The sequence below is a fragment of the Balaenoptera physalus genome (genome assembly GCF_965194825.1).
Source record: "Balaenoptera physalus genome assembly, chromosome: 2".
Taxonomy (NCBI): domain Eukaryota; kingdom Metazoa; phylum Chordata; class Mammalia; order Artiodactyla; family Balaenopteridae; genus Balaenoptera; species Balaenoptera physalus.
Window position 1 is genome coordinate 150,922,713 of NC_138883.1, and position 19,502 is coordinate 150,942,214.

General features: G+C 49.9%; 1 long non-coding RNA gene across 1 annotated transcript; it reads left to right on the forward strand.

Annotated features, from left to right (window-relative positions):
* The first annotated feature begins 2,488 nt into the window (after positions 1-2,488).
* On the forward strand, positions 2,489-9,992 carry LOC309655301. Its single transcript, XR_014260760.1, has 2 exons — positions 2,489-9,001; positions 9,345-9,992. It is a non-coding gene; the product is annotated as an uncharacterized lncRNA (long non-coding RNA).
* The last annotated feature ends 9,510 nt before the right edge of the window (positions 9,993-19,502 follow it).

Below are 19,502 nucleotides of genomic sequence, written 5' to 3' on the forward strand. Positions count from 1 at the left end.
ACTGATAGGTTATTGGTCAGAGGTGACCTCATAGCAACCTCAGGAAGCAGTTTAAGTTTCGCTCATGATTCCAGAGGCAGAAACAAGGAGTGAAGTTACTCTCCCGAAAACAGAATTAAGCTTTGCCTGTGTGACTGCACTGGTTTTGTCTGCTTGGGGAGTTGTCAGGGCTGGTCTCCGTGAAGTGTTGATTTTAACGAGCTGCAAGCGGACACGCCGTTGGGGGGTGGTCTGTGTATTTCAGCCAGAAAGCTGGGTGCCGCTCCCCTAGTCCTCCTCGCTCCCCCGTACTGTGGTGCAGCCGTGAGCCTGCACCAGCTGGCAGCCAGTCATCTGGGGGCTGCTTGCCCAAGACCCCGGTCCACTCCACAACCAAGGATGTCTTCTGGGGCAGGGAAGCTTCTATCCAGTAACAGGGCTGCAGGTCACCTGGGAGGCTCAGCCTGGCTCTGGAAAGACCATTCATTCCCTGTTCATTCATCCATAGTGATTAAGGGCTGGACTTTGGAGTTGGGCAGTCAGGTCTGAACTCCATCTCTGAGTCTGACGAGCTGTGTGACTGTAGGCAGCTGACTCAAGTGCTCTGTGCCTCAATTTTCCCTTTTGTAGAAAGGAGTTAGTAATGGTACCTGTATATAGAGTTGTTATGAGAATCAAACTATGAACGATTTGTAAAGCAGTTAAAACAGTTCCCGGTGCACAGACATTGCCGTCTAAACATATTTGAATACATTTATTCATTCAACCAGTACTCACTGAGCCTGGATTATGGGCAAGCAAAGTGCTAGATGCTGACAACGTAACAGTCTAGTGGCTTAACCAGGTCAGCGGTCGCACTGACTGCCCAGTGCAGCAGCGCCTAGGCTAATCCCTTGGGACAAAGGCCTTCTAGGTGGCTCCGAGTGTGCCGGCAGGAGGGTGCCCCTGTTAGCAGACTCCAGTCAAGGTCGTCTGCAACCAGGAGTCTCCTGATGCAAGCCCAGTGGTCGCAGGCCAGGAGATTGGGGTCAGGACCGACGCAACCAGTTGCCTTCCTGCTAATGTCTCAACCCTCAGTGTTTCATTTTTTTTTTTTTTAATTTTTTTTTGCAATTTTATTTATTTATTTATTTTTAAACTTATTTATTTACTTATTTTTGGCTGCGTTGGGTCTCTGTTGCTGCGCACTGGCTTTCTCTAGATTCGGGGAGTGGGGGCTGCTCTTTGTTGCAGCGCGCGGGCTTCTCATTGTGGTGGCTTCTCTTGTTGCGGAGCATGGACTCTAGGCGTGCGGGCTTCAGTAGTTGTGGCACTCGGGCTCAGTAGTTGTGGCTCACAGGCTCTAGAGCGCAGGCTCAGTAGTTGTGGCACACGGGCTTAGTTGCTCCGTGGCATGTGGGATCTTCCCGGACCTGGGCTCGAACCCATGTCCCCTACATTAGCAGGCAGATTGTTAACCACTGCGCCACCAGGGAAGTCCAGTGTTTCATTTTTTAAGGTTAAAACATATTAACAGAACTAAAATACAGTTTCAATATTAATCTTCATTCAGCAAAGCCATATTAATAACATTTAAAAATTGCTTTATGTTTATCTTTGCCTGGAGTAAACCAGTTAACTAGTTAGCTCACCCCTGATTCACCAGCAGTGGCTGAAGAGTGACTTGGTAGTGTGCTCGCAAACGTGCCACACTCGCTGGGCGTGTAGGTGACTGACGGCACAGTGGACGGAGCACACTCTGGAGTGTGGAGCTGCAGGCCGCACGCCACAGGCGCCAGGTCTCCGGACTTCCTGGAGCTCCTGGACTCTGCGGGGGCGGGAGAACGTTGCCCCCAGCACCATGGTTGTTGGCTTGTTTGCCTGATAAAGTCGTTTGATCAGCTGTTGACGCCACTCTCAGATTTCACCTAAGGGAAGCTGAACGAATTCCACGGGTTTTACGCAGTTGTCATTGCCATGTCATAAAGCCTCGGTGGTGGAAGTATTCTCTCCGGACCCCCGAAGGCTCCTTTGATCTCTGGGAAGGGATGTGCGCAGCCCTGAGGAGGAGGCACCCCAGCTGCATCACGCCACCATGCTCCTGTCTGTCCCGGCAGCTGAGCTGCCTCATTTGGGGGCCGGCACTGCCAGTGCCCCTGGCTGGCTTTCTACTTCTCTTTTGTGCTAACAAGAAAATGGCTATGATAATGGTGAAAAAGAAAACGAAGAAATGAAAGGGAGGCGGGACTTCCCTGGTGGCGCAGTGGTTAAGAATCTGCCTGCCAATGCAGGGGACACAGGTTCGACTCTGGTCAGGGAAGATCCCACATGCCGCGGAGCAACTAAGCCTGTGCGCCACAACTACTGAGCCTGAGCTCTAGAGTCCGCAAGCCACAACTACCGAGCCTGCATGCTGCAACTACTGAAGTCCGCGCCCCTAGAGCCCATGCTCCGCAACAAGAGAAGCCACCGCAACGAGAAGCCCGTGCGCCACAACGAAGAGTAGCCCCTGCTCGCTGCAACTAGAAAAAGCCCTTGCACAGCAAAGAAGACCCAATGCAGCCAAAAGTAAATAAAGAAAAAAATAAATAAATTTATTTTTTAAAAAAAGAAAGAAGAAAAAGAAATGAAAGGGAGGCTTGAGATGTGATGGCTAATTTTATGTGTCACCTTGGCTAGGCCACAGTGCCCGGATATGTGTTCAGACAATATCCTGGATGTTTCTGTGAGGCAGTTTTTGCATGAGATTAACATTGAAGTCGGTGGACTTTGAGTGAAGCAGGTGGCCGTCGAGGTGTGGGTGTGGGTGGGCCTCGTCTAACCAGTTGAAGGCATGGATAGAACAGAAAGACCAGCCTCCCCTGAGCAAGAGGGAGCTCTGCCAGCAGGTGCTGTGGGCTCCACCTGCAGACTGGACTCTCCAGCCTCCATGATCCCGTGAGCCGGTTCCCTAAGTCTCTCCCTCAGTGTATGCACATCCCACGGCTTCTGTCTCTCTGAAGAACTCTGACTACTCCAGATTTGGTACCAAGGAGCACGGGTTCTGATGTAACAAACAAACACTCCAAAACGCGGAAGTGTCTTTGGCACTGGGTGAGGGCAGGGGCTGAAACGTCTTGAGGAACCTGTTAGAAAAAGCCCGGAGGACCGTGAAGAGACTGTTGTGGGAATGTGGGCGTTAAAGGGACCTCCGGTGAGAACTCAGACATGAAAGAGGAACAGGTTATTGGAAAGCAACCTTGTTATAAAGTGGCAAAGCACTTGGCTGGTTGTGCTCTGGTGTTTTGTGAGGGGTGAACTTGTGAGTAACAAACTTGGATATTTAGCAGAGGAGATTTCATTTTTTTAAATTGAGGTATAATTGACATACAACATTATAATAGTTTCAGGTGTACAACATAATAATTCAATATTTGTATATATTGTGAAATCATCACCACAGCAAGTCTAGTTAACATCCATCACCACACATAGTTCCATTTTTTTTTCCACGTGATGAGAATTTTTAAGATCTACTCTCTTAGCAACTTTCAAATACGTCATACCTTGGAATGCATATTTTCAAATATGCATATATAGTATAATTAACTATAGTCAGCATGCTGTACACCACATCCCCATGACATTTATTTTATAACTGGAAGTTTGTCCTTTTTGACCCCCTTCACCCATTTCACCCACATCTGGCAACCACCAATCTGTTCTCTGTATCTATGAGCTTGGTGTTTTGTTCCGTTTTGTTTTGTTTTTTAGATTCCACATGTAAGTGTGATCGTACGATATTTGTCTTTCTTTGTCTGACCTACTGCCCTCGAGGTCTACAGAAGAGTTGATTTCTGAGCAAAGTGTTGAGGGAGCAGGCTGGTTTCTCCTGGCTGCTAGAGTAAGATGTGAGAGGAGAGAGAGGACTTGCATAAGGAATAGTTCAGCAAAAAGGAACCAGAACTTGAAGATTTGAAAAGGTCTCTGCCATCTCGGTCAAAGGCAGGGACAGAGACAGGACTGAACCAGCAGCAGCTCTGCCAGCTGGAACCAGAGACACCAGAGAGGGACAGAGTGAAGGAGGAGGATTCTACAGAGTGGAACAGCAGAGCTGTCAGGCGCCTCGGAGATCAGCCACGCTGCCTCTCCCACCACGGCCCGGAAATGCAGAAAGCAGGAGCCTGCCAGGGCCAGCAAGCCAGTTCCCTGTTCCAGGAGGCAGGCTGTAAAGATATACAGAAATGCTCATTGGTCATCATCATCTTCATTGCTGGCCTCCTCCCTCCAATGTGCTCCGCCAGCGAGGAGCAAACGCGTGGGAAATCCCTGCTGTCACTCCAGACACAATGGCATCCCTTCTGCACAGCAGTGAGGGAGTGTGGGCTGTGGGTAGATGCTTCCCGGCATTCACAAGTAGAGGGCTGTAAACGTCTGTATCGTATTTCCTCGACTGAGAAAGGAGGCCGCGTTTAAGTGGCACTGGATAGCCGATGTGCTCATGGTTAGATGCCAGTCAGCCCTTAGGGAGAGATCACATCCTGCTGGGACCATGCCAGCGTGTCCAACGCTGTGATTTCTCTTAGCACTGACAGAACAAAGCCTTCAGGACTTTTGCTTTTCTGACAAACATCTGCCTTACGGCCTCGCATGTAATATACATGCTCCATGGAAATGTCTGCTAATCGCTGGCGTTTGAGCCCCTTTTTTTTTTTTCTCCACCTTCACTTCTGGAGTAGCTGTAGTTGAACTCCTCTCCCCACAAGGTTAGTTAACTGAGCAACACTCGTTGGGAGGCGGCTGCACTCAAGGATGAGGCGAGCCCGTGGCAGGGCTGCTAGGAGGCCGTGTCCGCGGAGGAGTTCCCGGCCCATGGGCGCGGCCTGTTCAGAGCCCTTTATGAAGAGGGCGCCACTTAACGAGATGCTCAAGAGAGTCACAGCCATGACTGGGGCTCCTGGTGACCCAATTTAGGAACAGGGAGGGTGGGGCAGAGGTGTGGTAACAACACAACAGTAACAGAAATCAGGATAGTTTGGCTCTCTTCAGTATGAATGACTCCATTGCCACTCTTTTCAGAATCCTTGCCATTTTGTATTTTGGGGGCAATATTTTCGACTGTCGTTTCTTCTAGTATGTCAACCCTGTGAATTAGTCTTGAACCACCTAAGGGTTCTCAATCCCTCCACCCCATTGTCACCATCATTTGGTTCAACAGATGAGTTACAGGTGAACCTGTGGAATTCCCCACCCTCCCCTTTGAGGGTCTGGATGGACCTGTGAATTCCCAGGCTGGATGGATAGATGGATGGATGGATGGATGGATGGATGGATGGAATAGATAGCCTAAAATGAGGTTTAGTGATATTTGTGTGATTTTTTAATCTATAATTTCAGTCCTTTCACTAGAGTTCAATCTCTCTCTTCCATTTCTCTTTCCCTCTCTTTGTACAAGCCATAGATAATCAAAAAGTTGGCTGTAATTCTAAAAATAACAAAGGTCCTGCCTGAGTTAAATATTGAGTTTGAGAACTCTGTGTTGTATGAGACTAGAACATCTAAGTGGTCAGTTATATGGAAACTCCATGATGTCATATGTCCTTCGAGTTCCTTAAATAGCTACCTACCCACCCTTCCATCAAATGTCTGGTGATTGTTTATTATGGTAGAACAAACCCACCAGAAAGACCCTTTCCAACCCTAGAATTCTCTTATTTTGTGGACCCAACATGCTCTAGGCACTGAGGGTTCGACAAATCACAAAGCATGGACATAGCCCCTGGGTTTATAATCTGACTTACTTGGTGGTCACAACCCAGACTGCAATCAGACGGTGGTTAACATGACTGAATTCTGGGCATTTCTAATTGTAAACTCTCCCACACACATTCTTATCTAAGTCACGGTTGCTCGCAAAAGAAATCAAATTAATCACCCAGCACGGTGTCTTGTATTGCTGGCATTGCAGACAACAGCTGACGTACACGTCAGTGGTTCTCAGCTGTGGGGGTCCACCCAGGGAACGTCTGGCAATGTCTGGAGATGGCTTTGGTCGCCACACCTGCAGTGGCGGGGTTAGTGCTCCTGGCACCTAGTGGGCAGAGGCCAGGGACACCCCACACAAGAAAGTAAGGCCCCAAATGTGGGCAGTGCCGAGGTTGAGAACTCCATGTGTGTATGTGTGTGTTCACGTGTGTGCGTGTGGAACACTTGCTGTTTTCCAGGCTCTACTCTTTGTGTTTGGCACAAAGGACCCCATCAAATATAACACTCCTAGGAGGGAGGCTCCCACAACAAACTGCCACCAACTTCGTGGTTTTGAAGCCACAGTTCTGTAGGCTGAAGTCCAAAATGGGTCTCACGGGGCTGGTTCCTTCTGGAGGCTCCGAGGGAGGGTCTGTTCCTTGTCTTTTCCAGCTTCTAGAAGCTTCCGCATTTCTTGGCCCATGGCCCTTCTTCCATCTTCAGAGGTAGCCACTACTCATTTGTTGGCTCTGCCTTCCGTGGTCACATATCTCTCTGAACACAGTGGGGAAAGATTCCCTGCTTTTGAGGACTTGTGTGATTAGATTGGGCCCAGACAATTGAGAATAATCGTCCCATCCCAAGGTCCTGTAACCTCAGTCACACCTGCAAAGCCCTTTCCACAATGGAAGGTAATGTTCCCAGGTTCCCAGGATTAGGACGCAGAAATCTTCAGGTGCCACCATTCTTCCTACCACAATAGGTGTTGTTACTATCGAGAGGAAGTTGAGGTACAGAGAAGCAAACAGCTCACCTGAGGCTTGGCAGCCACTGAGTGGGGAGCAGGGTCTGAATCCAGCCCTTTGGCTGGAAGGGCTTGTGTCGGGATCAGCCCATCAGCGGAGAGACGAGCAGACCAAACGGAGAGCAGACCCCAAGTTGCACCTGCACTGAGTGATTTCTGGGTGGAAACGTGAGTCAGAAGTTAAACAGTCACTGGGGGCTGGGGGAGGAGGAGGAGCAGGGGCCCGGGATGCGCGAGTCTCCAGCCTCCTCTCTGCCCTATCCCCCTGCCTCCGCTCCCCCTGCTTCTGGCAGCAGTGGCCTGTGAGGCCACGTTGATTTTTTTTTTTTTTTTTTTGGCTGCGTCGGGTCTTCGTTGCTGCGTGCGGGCTTTTCTCTAGTTGCGGTGAGCAGAGGCTACTCTTTGTTTCAGTGCGCGGGCTTATTGTGGTGGCTTCTCTTGTTGCTGAGCACAGAGCTCCAGGCGCGCCGACTTCAGTAGTTGTGGCACGCGGGCTCAGTAGTTGTGGCGCACGGGCTTAGCTGCTCCGCAGCATGTGGGATCTTCCCGGACTGGGGGATCGAACCGGTGTCCCCTGCATTGGCAGGCGGATTCTTAACCACTCCACCACCAGGGAAGTCCCCATGTTGCTTCTTTAACAGAATGTGCTCATGGTGGTGTCTGGGGCCAGGGGGAGACCTCCTGCATCTGGTCCCGAGGACGCAGATTCTCCTGTGGACCCTCAGCGCTGCCCCAACCCCTGACAGAGGTGCTGGGACCTCTGTCTCCCCCCACCCCCACAACAAACACACTTAGCTCCCCACCTCCTCTTATGGCTTTGCCGTAAGTCAACCAGCAGGAACGGTCAGGTAGGCTTTGGCCTAGGCCTGAGCCTCCGTCTTCTGCTCCGGCCTCCACCCCTTACATCATGAAAAGGCCCAGTTCCTTCCCCTCCTGGAGCCCCTGCCCAGATGCTGGCACTGATTTCCTTCTTTGTAGTCACCAGGGGTGTCCCCCCCTCTAACTGCACTTCTGTTGGCAAAGAGAGCAGGTCCCAGGAACGTGTAGGACGATCCACAGGGCAGGGGAGCTGCCCTTTGCCATCCCTGTCCTGCCCACAGGCCCGTGCTAGCTTGGAGGCGTGAGCAAGGGACCCTCAGAAGGGGAAGCCCCCAAGCTCACTCAGACTCAGCCTTGTTCTGAGCGCCGCTAAAGAGCCCCGCGGGTTCCAAGTCTGACTTCGCAGCCGCAAGCCCTGGGTGGAGTCAGGGATTCGAGGTACCTGCAGGACAAGGGGTCTGGAGGGTTTTGGGGGCATATCCTGCACTAAGTAGGTTCTCCAGGTGCAGGTTAGGGCCGACTCGCTGGAGAGCAGCCCTCTTGCTCCGTGTAGTGGACTCGCCAGCATCTCCAGACGGCGTATTCCCGAGCAGTCCTGAGCTCTGGTTGGCTGGGGAGGTGGGACAAGAGGCAGAGGGAAGGCCACTGGCTACAAGGAGACGGATCTGTGTATTCCGTGGTTGGTAGGGCCGCCTCCCTCCCATCTTCCACCTAATTCCCCTCAGGGTCACGTGACCATGAGTGCCCAGGAGCTGGCACACCACACCCACCAAGGTGCTCCGCAGGCAGTGCAGTTTCCTTAAATAACAACGTAAATACGTACACCTTGATATCGAAACTCCCTTGAATCAATCTAACTTTTACCATATTGTCTTGTTAGCAATTGTGTCATTTTCTGTTTATACCACCACTTTCTCCTCACCCTCTAAACTAAATCGTCATTTCAGTTACTACAGTTTCCAAATGTACTGCTTCCTGGACAATAGGGATTATTGTGTCACCCTGGCAGCAGCCTGGAGAACGACTCCACAATGCCCCCATAGTGTCAGCACGATGACACAGCAGCGGCAAAGGCCGTGGCTTCAGGGGCTAGAGGTCCTGAGGGCTCGTGTCCGCTTCCACTTACGCCGCCTGATTCTGAGTCCACGCCCAGCTTGGGAGATGGGGCTGGGCCTGACAAGGGCAAAACCAAATGGTGTCTCTTGGGGGTGCGACTGTATCGGACCCCGCGGGGCGCTGTGGCGTGCTAGCATGTGCCCGGTGGCGCCCTGACCGCTGGGTTAGAGAAAGATACGGAAGATACACAAGGCGCCCTTCGTAGTGGGGAGTTGACGGCGGGTGTCTGCTGTGCGCACCAGGGAAGAAAAGCCGCTCTGGGGCTTGCCTCATGACGACGGCACCTCAGGTGCCCCGTGAACAGCGCTTCCTGCACGCCGCGAGCCTGGTGCGGGAGAGCGCGGCGCCGGCACCTGGAAGGTGAGACAGGGAGGAATCAGAACCGAGCCGGGACTGAACGCTCCGCCTGCGCGTACGGAGCATCTTCCGTGTGCCGGGAACCATGCACACGCTGTTCTAGCTCATGGTTGTGATGAGAGGCGGCAACTGATGCTCAGAGAGGCTAAGTAACTTACCCCAGGCCACACAGCCAGAGTGCAAACCCTACGACCCCGACCCCCACCCTGCGCCCGGGCAGCACTCAGGGCAGAGGAGCTGGGAACCGGCAGCAGCATCGCTGGTCGCTGGGTGTGCTCAGAACCGCTCTCTAGAGATCTGGACCTGGGCCTGACTCTCAGCAGGATCTCTCCGCTTATGTTTGCAGATCGCGTCTGGCGCAAGCGGCCCCACTGACGAGTCTGCCGGGTGGGCCGCTGGCACCGGGACGTCGAGCCTCCGGGCTCGCCCTGCGCGGGCTGCTAGGAGCACACACACCCGATGGGCGTCCGCGCGGATTTGGTGACGGGGGTCAGCTCACACCGAGGAGGACCTCGTCTGCAATCGCAGGAGGTGAGGACCCACCCCCAGAAAGGAATCGCGTGGGCACGCTGTCACCGTCCCTCCCTCCCTGCGTCCTGACGCAGAGGGGACCGTCAGCGTCCGCGTCGGCAGGATTACGCTCCCCGATGGGGGGTTGGGATTGGTCTCGGCCTCTCACTGCTCACTACCGGCAGGCCGCGCTCTGCTCTCGGGGTGCCCCCAGACCCACTGGTAGGAAGGGCGCCCCCCAGTGGCTCGATGTCTTGGCCCCAAACAGACGGCCGCATGCCCCCAGGGCGGGGGCGCACGGGCTGACACCACTTCACGGAGCAGAGTTCCAACACCAAGATGGGGACTTCCCTGGCGGTCCAGTGGTGAAGACTCCGCACTTCCATTGCGGGGGCACGGGTTCCCTGCTCGGGGAACTAAGATCCAGCATGCCCCGCGGCGCAGTCAAAAACAAACAAACAAAACCAAAAAAAAAAAGAGAAAAGGTAAAAAACGCTGAAAAAATACCGAGATGTTCGGGCCACTTTGAGTACTTGCTTCCCCAGAGGCCGCAGCCGGTGCACCACCGTCTGCTCCCTGGCCTCCCTCTCGGCCGCTGATGGGGTCCTCCGCCTGGGCCACCCTTCTTCCCTCCGTGTTTCCAGGGTTCTCTGTTCAGCCCACTCCTCTCATCCCCTCTTTACCACCAGGACGCTCTTGACTCTCAGCTATGCCTCACAAGCCCTGGACCTCCCTCTCGAGCTTTATGCCTGAACAGCATGTACATCTTGTACAAATTTTGTTAGATTTATCCCCAAATATCTCAATTTTTTTGGTGCTAATGTAAATGGTACTAGGTCTTTAATCCTAACACTGTTTTATGTGTACCTTTTCTTGCTTTTCTTGATAGTCTTGCCCCAGGTTTGACATTTAATAGTCTTTTCATTACCAATTTTTGTTTTATACATCGTTAATTTCTCCACCTTATTTGTTCTTTTACTTTTTGCTGTTGTTTTTTAGTTTGTTACAATGGATGCTTAGGTCATCAATTTTCAGTCTTTCGTGTAGAATTTTTTTTTTAATATTTATTTGTTTTCACCAGGTCTTAGTTGCGCAGGCGGGCTCCCTAGTTGCAGCTCCAGGGCTCCTTAGTTGCAGCTCACCGGCTCCTTAGTCGCGGTATGCGGGCTCCTTAGTTGTGGCATGTGAACTCTTAGTTGCGCATGCATGTGGGATCTAGTTCTCTGACCAGGGATCGAACCTGGGCGCTCTGCATTGGGAGCGCAGAGTCTTATCCACTGCGCCACCAGGGAAGTCCCTCATGTAGAATTTTTATCATTCAGTAAAAAGTATTTCCTAATTTTCATTGTAATTTCTTCTTTGATCCATACTATATTTGGAAAGGTATTCTTATAATTTCCAAGCCTTTGTATATTTCTAGTATTTTGTTATAATTTCTAGTTAATTTTTCTGTGTTCAAATAATTTAATTTATGATATAGATCCATAGAAATTTGTTGACATGATTTACATGTGCCCAATTTCAGAAATATTTCAGAGTGTGCTTGAAAAGAGGGCATATTCTCCAAATCTTGGATGCAGTAACATATATATCTCCACTAAATTAATTTTATTGTTTTGTTCACATCTTCTATATCCTTAATCTTCTCATGTGTGCGTTATCTATCAGTTACTGAGAGACATGAATTTCTCTTTGTAGTTCCATCAATTTTGTGTTCTGTATTTCGAGGTTATGCTACTAGGTTCATATTCTGAAATTACATTCTTTGTGAATTGAACACATTGTAATTACAGATATATTTGGATTTAAATCTACTATATTATTTGTGATTTTCCATTTGTCGTGCTTTTCCTTTTTCTTTTCCCTCCTTGCCCTCATTTTATTAGCTTTTATTAAGCATTCTGGTTTTTTCCTAATAATTTGGAAGTTATACATTCTATTTCTGTAGTTTAAATCATTACCCTAAAAAATTATAACATGAAAACTTAGTTCATCAAAGTCTGGCGCTCATCAGTACTTTTTTACCCTAATTCTGAAAATAGGACCGAGAAATCTATCACTTTTTTAATTCATAGACTTTATTATGTGTTAAAATTCAGTAAAATATTATTATTGTTGTTGTTTATACATTTTCTTCCTCTTCGTTCTGGTCACTGCTCCTGCCTCAAGTATGTTCTGTGGACTTGCCCTTAGAGAGGGTTATCTACTTAGGGTCGGATTTCCTAGTTTTTCTTTTTCTGGTCCTTAAAGGAAATTTTCTTTGGTCACCATATTCTAGTTATACTGGTTTTTTCCCTCATCATATTGAAGATATCATTTCACTGTCTCCTGTCTTTCAATGTTACCATCTCACCAGCTGTTGCTTCTTCAAAGTTACCAGGTTTTTCCTTTTAATAGATTGTTCTTGTCTCTGCTATGTACACTCTGACTATGTATACATAGTCATAGTACATTTCTTATTGTTTAATCTCCTGGTGCTTGTTGGTTCTCTGGAATCTGTGGGCTGCTACCTTCTGTCAGCTCTGGGACAGTCCTGGTTGTCGTGCCTCCACCCCTTGCTCCTTCCCAGGTCCTCCTGGAGCTCCTGTTAGACAGCCATCCTGGTCTCCTCAGTCCACCTCCTTCATATCTCTTGGCCTCTGTGTCATGGGCTCCCATCTGCCCCAGATCCCCCCATGTTCTTTCTCTGCCCCACACGGTGTCCAGGAAGTGACTCTACAGGCTGGTCACCTCGGCTCTGCTGCACTCTGGCCACTGGGCTAGGTCAAAGGTCAAAGGGAGGCCCCAGCAGCAGTGAGCAGGAGAGGCTTCCCTGGTACCTGTTTCCCTCACCTGCCCTCCAGCCTCAGGTTTGGGCATCACTGCCTGAGACGGATGATCAGAAAAGGGCTTGTTGCCGGTTCCTTAATATGTTTGGTTAGAAGTTCAAGTTTTCTTGTTCATATAGTATTTTGAAATTATCTTATGTGCAATGTCTGAATTACTGATTGAACATATACTTATGGGGAAACTGCTTCAGAGGCTCACGGGGTGGATGTCAATACCGTTTGCAAATAACTCTGTTTCTTCCCACTTTCTTGTACATCCTGTCCCATGTGACTCTTTCCAGCCGATGAATTGAGGCTGAAACACGTCGTTGTCATACTCTCTCTTTTCCCCAGCGTAGCAGCTGGCACTATTTGCTGGGGAAGGCTGGCTCCCACAGTGACTATCCAGGACACAATCCCCTGTGACTTAGGGTGGGCATGGTTCACAAGAGAAAAACAACGTGATGCTGAGATTCGGGGCTGTTTGTTACCACAGCATCACCTAGACTATACAGACTGGTAAGTTAATATTATGCTTTTAACTCAAATAGTGGTGAAGGCAGGTAGCTTGCTATCACTACAAAAGTTAGTCTCAGGGCTGGCATGGGCACTTTAAACTTCCTGTCTCTGGAAAACTGAGATTGTTAGAACATCATGCTTTCCTCATGCAGAACTTCATAGTCAATAATTAAACTGCTGACAGGACCATAACATTGTCAGAATCTATATTCTTGCTGCTTTTACCCTGAGGGGTGGCCAGCACAGCCAGCGGCTCAGCCAGCTTTCCTGAACACCAAGAAGTCAGGCGTCTGTTGCAACATGAGCCTTGTGAGTCTTTTTGGGTGTCGCACACAATGTTCATCTTCAGAGATTCTGCCTGTAGGTATTTAGAATCATTGGGAAACTCATCATAGAAACATAAGTACACAGATTACAAACCTTTTATTATCACCTTTTATTTGCTCTTAGAAAACAGGTTGCAAGATTTTCATCAAACCTAAAGGTCCTTTTGGGACCCGTAAAATGGAAAGAGTGTTTTCAGCAGTGTGTTCATGCAATAGGATGATTCATATACTGGTGCTGTAATTAATGGATGGAATCGTCCCTTATCAACAGCTGCCAGCATGAGCAGGGGTGTCAGCTCATCAGCACAGCAGCAAATGTCCTGCCTGTCTGTTGTGTTCGAGTGACAGGAGCAGCACATTCTTGCAGAAGAAACCCTACCCATGTACACGCACGGTTAGCGCTTCTGGGGGATTATTTCCAGCACATTCCATCATGCACCTCCAGTTGAAACCCAAAAAAGTAAGAACTCTGAGGAAGTGAAGAGCAAAGTTACTCTTAGAAGGCAATGCAATAGGAAAAGTGGCTTTGGAGTTCAACTGCCCTGGGCTCCACCTCTAACGGTGCCACCTGGCAGCTGTGTGACAGGGAGCAAACCCCTTCACTTCTCCAAAAGCAGTGTTCTCATCTGTCAAACAGGGACAGTCGTGGCCACCTCACTGAGCTACTGTAAGAAATAAACAGTCACCTGGCATGTAGCAGAGGTTCCCTGCACCGTAGTTATTACGTCAGGTCCAGTGAGTACTTATGAACAGAACCAAAATTTAGGGGCTATTATTGTAACTAAGCATTTAGCAAGTACATAAAGAACACTACTACTGGGCTTCCCTGGTGGCGCAGTGGTTGAGAATCTGCCTGCCAATGCAGGGGACACGGGTTCAAGCCCTGGTCTGGGAAGATCCCACATGCCGCGGAGCAGCTGGGCCCGTGAGCCACAATTACTGAGCCTGCGCATCTGGAGCCTGTGCTCCGCAACAGGAGAGGCCGCGATAATGAGAGGCCCACACACCGCGATGAAGAGTGGCCCCTACTTGCCGCAACTAGAGAAAGCCCTCGCACAGAAACGAAGACCCAACACAGCTATAAATAAATAAATAAATAAATAAATAAAAATTAAAAAAAAAAAATCATTTGTTAAAAAAAAAAAAAAAAAGAACAGTACTACTAGGACTCAGCGCTTTCACTGTTGTGGTCCAGATTCAATCCTTGGTCAGGGAACTAAGATCCCGTAAGCCTCGCAGTGCGGCCAAAAAACAGAACAAAACAAAACAAAACAAAAAAACACTACTACTAATGACAGAGGATCTTTCTGCATAGTTGCTGGGCCCCAGGCTCTATGATAAACATTCTACACTTATCGTCTTCACACTAACCCTATTCTGTGGGCATTATTATTGCCCCCAATTTACAAAGGAGGACACTAAGGCTTAGTGAAATGGAGAGATTTTCCCAAGATCACATGGGGTGGAGAAAGGTCTCGAAAAAAAGCCCACTCTTGCACTATTATGTAGCTCTGAAGAGATGCCCAGTTGCTACTTTTGAGGATGTCTCTAATGCCGTTACTGCCCTCCATGGAATGAGGGCATATCCTTGTTGGAGTCATATCTCTGTGAAATTAAGATGACATCTGTCCCATAGCTACATTTAAGATTCCACAAGACTGACAGAGTTGGGTTGACAGACACTGTTAAATTAGCAAAATCCACTTGCTAAGTGTTATGGACCAAATAAATGTTTGTGTCCCCCCAGAATTCATATGTTGAAGCCGCAATCCCCAATCTCATGGTATTAGGATGTGGGGCCTTTGGGAGGTGACTAGGATTAGTTGAGGTCAGGAGGGTGGAGCCTCCATTATGGGATTAGTGTCCTTATAAGAAGAGGAAGAGACACCAGAGTTTCCTCGCACCACCAAGTGAGGACCAGCAAGAAGGTGCTTGTCTGTGAACTCAGCACAATGTGACTGTGACAGCACCTTGATCTTGGGCTGCCAGTCTCCAGAACTATGGGAAATAAACATCTGTTGTTTAAGCCACCCCGTCTGTGGTATTTTGTTATAGCAGTCTGAGCTAAGTCACCAAGTAATGTCATTAAAGTGAAATTCCTCTTCTCTTGAGTTTTCAGTGTCATATTAAAGGAAAACCATAATGAGTAAACCTTTCATCTCTTTATCCTTCAGTGAGTTCTTTTCATAACCAATCACTTGAACAACTGAAAGACACACACATATGCAGACCTCTGCTGTGTGGACCTGGCTTAGGTCCCCTGGTCCAGCATTGAGGCACCATTGATTCAGGCCAGGAGGCCGAGGGTCGGGACTGGGCTCAGGGTGTCCTTCCTCAACCCTGCTCCGTGGGGTCCTCAGCAGCAGGTCTCCCTCCACCGTGGAATGAGCCGGAGCAGCAGTCCCATGGTTTGCTGGCTGCAGCTTCTCGGGGGAGAGTTTGCCTCTCAGGATCAGGGGGCACAGCCTCAGAGCCTGAGGCCCGCTGTGTCTCTTGCGGCTCCAGGGGACAGGCGTCCGGGTGTCCCCCGAGGCCCCTCCCCAGCTGTAGTTAGCTGGAGGCCCGGTACCACAGATGGAGCTGTGAAAGCAGTGGGACCCCGAGCAACACAGAAGCCAGAGAGCAAATGTCACCGCCCGGCTGCACAGGCTTTCAGTCAGCTGAGTTCTGACGAGGGAAACGCCAGGAGGATGAAACAGTCCTGCCCTCGGAGGGGCCACCTCCTCGGGAAGTAAGCTGGACCCAGGGGGACACACGATTCATGCTGAATGAGTCCCCAGAACACAGTTTCTGGGGATGCAGGGAAATGATTGCCAGATGCACAGGTCCTAACAACTTCTAATTCCGGACCCTGAGTGACCTATGGCTAAGTACTAATCCCCACACAAAGCCTCCTTTTAGACAAGAAGTTTGGTCACAGTTCCTGGCACAGATTCTGCTGCAAGATGTACTTTTCATCAATCAGAATTATAGTAACAAGAAAGTAAAGCAGAGGAGACCAATTCCACAAAATATAGAGGTCTGAGAAACAAGCCCTTTGGCTGTGAAGTGCCCTGACAGTCAGAAGTCGCCAGAAAGCACTGCAGGGCACCCTCGAGAGTGTCCTTCACCATAGCCGAGGCTTGCCTGTCCCCGTCACCAGGCTCATGGTCTGAGGAGTCCTGGGAACTGGACACCCCACTGCACTGTCACCATTGGCTCAAGAACTGGCCATCTGCCTTCCCAGCTCTTCTGAGGAGCCCAGCAGTGTGTCCAAGGACGTGTGGTCTGGGACACACACCTGCCCCCAGGAAGCGGCACTCAGGCAGGCAGAGTGGGGACACAAGAGCAGAGAAGGTGGGAGGTGGAGTGCGGCGCTCCATGCCTCGCCCTGGGCGTGCAGCTCTAGGCGCCACAAGTCATGACGCTTGTGCGTTCCTTCAGACAGGCCTGGTGGCCGAGCAGAGAGCTCCCGCCAGTGGACTTGTCACACAGACACACAGTGAGGGGAGGTGTTTCTAGTCTCTTCTTTTCATGTGCTAGTTCTTTTCCTTTGAAGGCTGGCAGATAGCTCAGTTTCTGCACGACTGCGCTCTCTAAGGGGTGATTTTATTGCCACTTGTGGGAACTGAGAATCCCTGGCAAGAAATTAGGCATTTGATACACTTCATGGCAATGCTCAGAACATGACCTTGTGCTGCCCCGTTAAGGTTTTCATATAAAATTGATTCATGGTGGTCATTATACTAGTACCTCTTACTTTACGCCTTATGTTTTTGCACACACCTTATGCTTTTGCACACACCTTATGCTTTTGCACACATCTTAACTAGCCTCCATAAACAATCCTCTGAAGGGGGGCTTTATTTCCCCCATTTTGTGAAAGAGAAACCAGGGCTACGAGGACTTGTCACTCGCCATGGCTCACAAAGCTGTAAGGTGCAGAGCTTTTCACCAGGGCAAGTGTTTATTAAGTGTTTTTAGGCAAACACGATTTCAAATTCATGGGTGAATAGTAAAAATACCAAAGACCTGTCTGTTTTTCATTGACAGGACGTATAAAGTCCTGACGTTATTCTCTGCCAGGAACGTTAATGCACTTTCTCTTTGTCAAGGGTCCTCTTTTTGGTTAACGAATGGTTCCTCTTCTGTTCTATTGAACAAGCAGACTTCAACTGTTCTTTGTAAAACGAAGAAAATCACATATTTGACATCTTATATTATTATCATCATTTAAAAAAATTCTGTCCACTCCATACACTGCCTATATACATGATTGTGTTTACGGGACAGCTGAAAAGATGCTGGTCCTCAGCAGAGCCTGGGGTCCTGTTTGCCACTTGGAGCATCCTTGGGGAGAAGCAAGCCTCTGGTCTTGGTTTAGTGCTGCACCACAAAGTTGTTGAGAATATTATTGATACTAAAAAGTAAAGCACTTTGTAAATGTTAAAGTCCTACGCAAATGTAAGAAATTGTTCAATTACTGCCTAGAGTTAAAAGCTAAAGAAAGGATAGTTGCTTGCCTGAAGCAAAGGATTGGTTGAACTTATCTAAATACTGTATTTTTTAAGGAGGAGGAACAGGCCATATAAGAGTGAGGGGAGGGCTTCCCTGGTGGCGCAGTGGTTGAGAATCTGCCTGCCGATGCATGGGACGCGGGTTCGAGCCCTGGTCTGGGAAGATCCCAGGTGCCGTGGAGCAACTGGGCCCGTGAGCCACAACTACTGAGCCTGCGCGTCTGGAGCCTGTGCTCCGCAACAAGAGAGGCCACGATAGGGAGAGGCTCGCGCACCGCGATGAAGAGTGGCCCCCACTTGCTGCAACTGGAGAAAGCCCTCGCACAGAAACGAAGACCCAACACAGCCAGAAATAAATAAATAAATAAATAATTTGGAAAAAAAAAACCAACAACCGCTATTTCAGCTTCTTTAAAAAAAAAAATAAATTAAATAAATTAAAAAAAAAAAAAAAAAAGAGTGAGGGGAGGGGGAGAGGTTGAGGGACATGCAGGTGCCGGAGGAAGACAGAGGGGTGTGAGCACGGTTCCGTGCATCTCAGGAATGGTGCGCAGAGCTGTCTGGGGTTTAGCAAATGATTCTAGCAAATCCTAATTACCCCAGAGGCTTCCTTCAGAAGTGCCACAGAGACACAGGAGGCATGCTTCTCTAACCCATGACACAAAAACAGGTAGTACAGTTAATAACAGATGAGAGAATCGTGACTCAAAATTATTTTCGGTGTTGGAATTTGGGAGGTTTATGAGGCATTTTCACGTAAGAATGGGAGGACTTGTTAAAAAGATCTAAGAAGTCGAGATGCTTGAGAAGCAGAGCAGCTGCTGGTGGACAGCAGAGATGCTGGGCCAGGCCACCCAGGTTCAAGCCCCACTGCTGCCTGTTAGCTGTGACCAGGCTAGTTACCCCCGTGCTGTGCCTCGGTTTCCCCGTCTAGTCACAGGGTTGCTGTAGGGATGAAATGAGTTAATATGTGGGCTAGTCAATAGTGCTCCACACCTGGTCACACGCACGCAGGTACAGTTTACCACGGTATGTGGTCCTGGGCTCCCTGAGGGAGTGGCCACCGTTAGGGGAGATTATGGTGGGGAGTGTCCCAGTGCCCCAGCCCCTTCGCCTTCTCAGTGCACTCCAGAGGGCACGTGCGGAGCCGGCTGCAGCCCCCGGCCCCTCCACCGTGGGGTTTCGCAGGTCTTGGGGGCCATCTCCTTCGGCCTGATCTCACCCGCGGCCTGTTTCACACCCCTGGCATCTCAGTGGGAGGGGGAGGGGCTGCCCTCCCGCACAGGGCGGTGAGGATGGACCGACCTAGAGTCTGATTTTCAGAAATGCTGCGTTGCCATATCTGGAATCGTGTAGGTGGACATTACACAATTGATTGGAAATGTCTGGTCCATACAAGCATTCGGTGAGACCCCGGCAGGCAGAGCAAAGGGCGGGGGCAAAAGCTCCAGGTGGAGCTCGTTAGGCAGGTAAGTCAGCCAAGGTCAGGGGCGCGGAGAGACTAAGAGCCAGAGTCACAGACGCCACGGGGTAGAAGAGAAGGTCTTCTGAGAAGACGGGAAGCAGAGAAAATGATGACTGACAAAGGGCCTGCGGCTGAGGGCCCAGGTCAGGGGAAGGCTGGCAGGTCGGGCGGGGCCCAGGGCCCAGGGCCCGGGTCGCTGCCCGGGCCGGGGGTGGGGTCGCGAGCGCGGACTCCGGCCCGCAGGGAGACGGGCCCCTTCTCTGCAGACGATTCGGCCTCAACGGCGTTTATTTAGTAAGATTTATCGCGCTCACAAATGGAGAGGCGGCGTGAGCGCGCAAAGCGCAGACCCTCGCGCCCCCCTACCTTCCGTCCACCCCG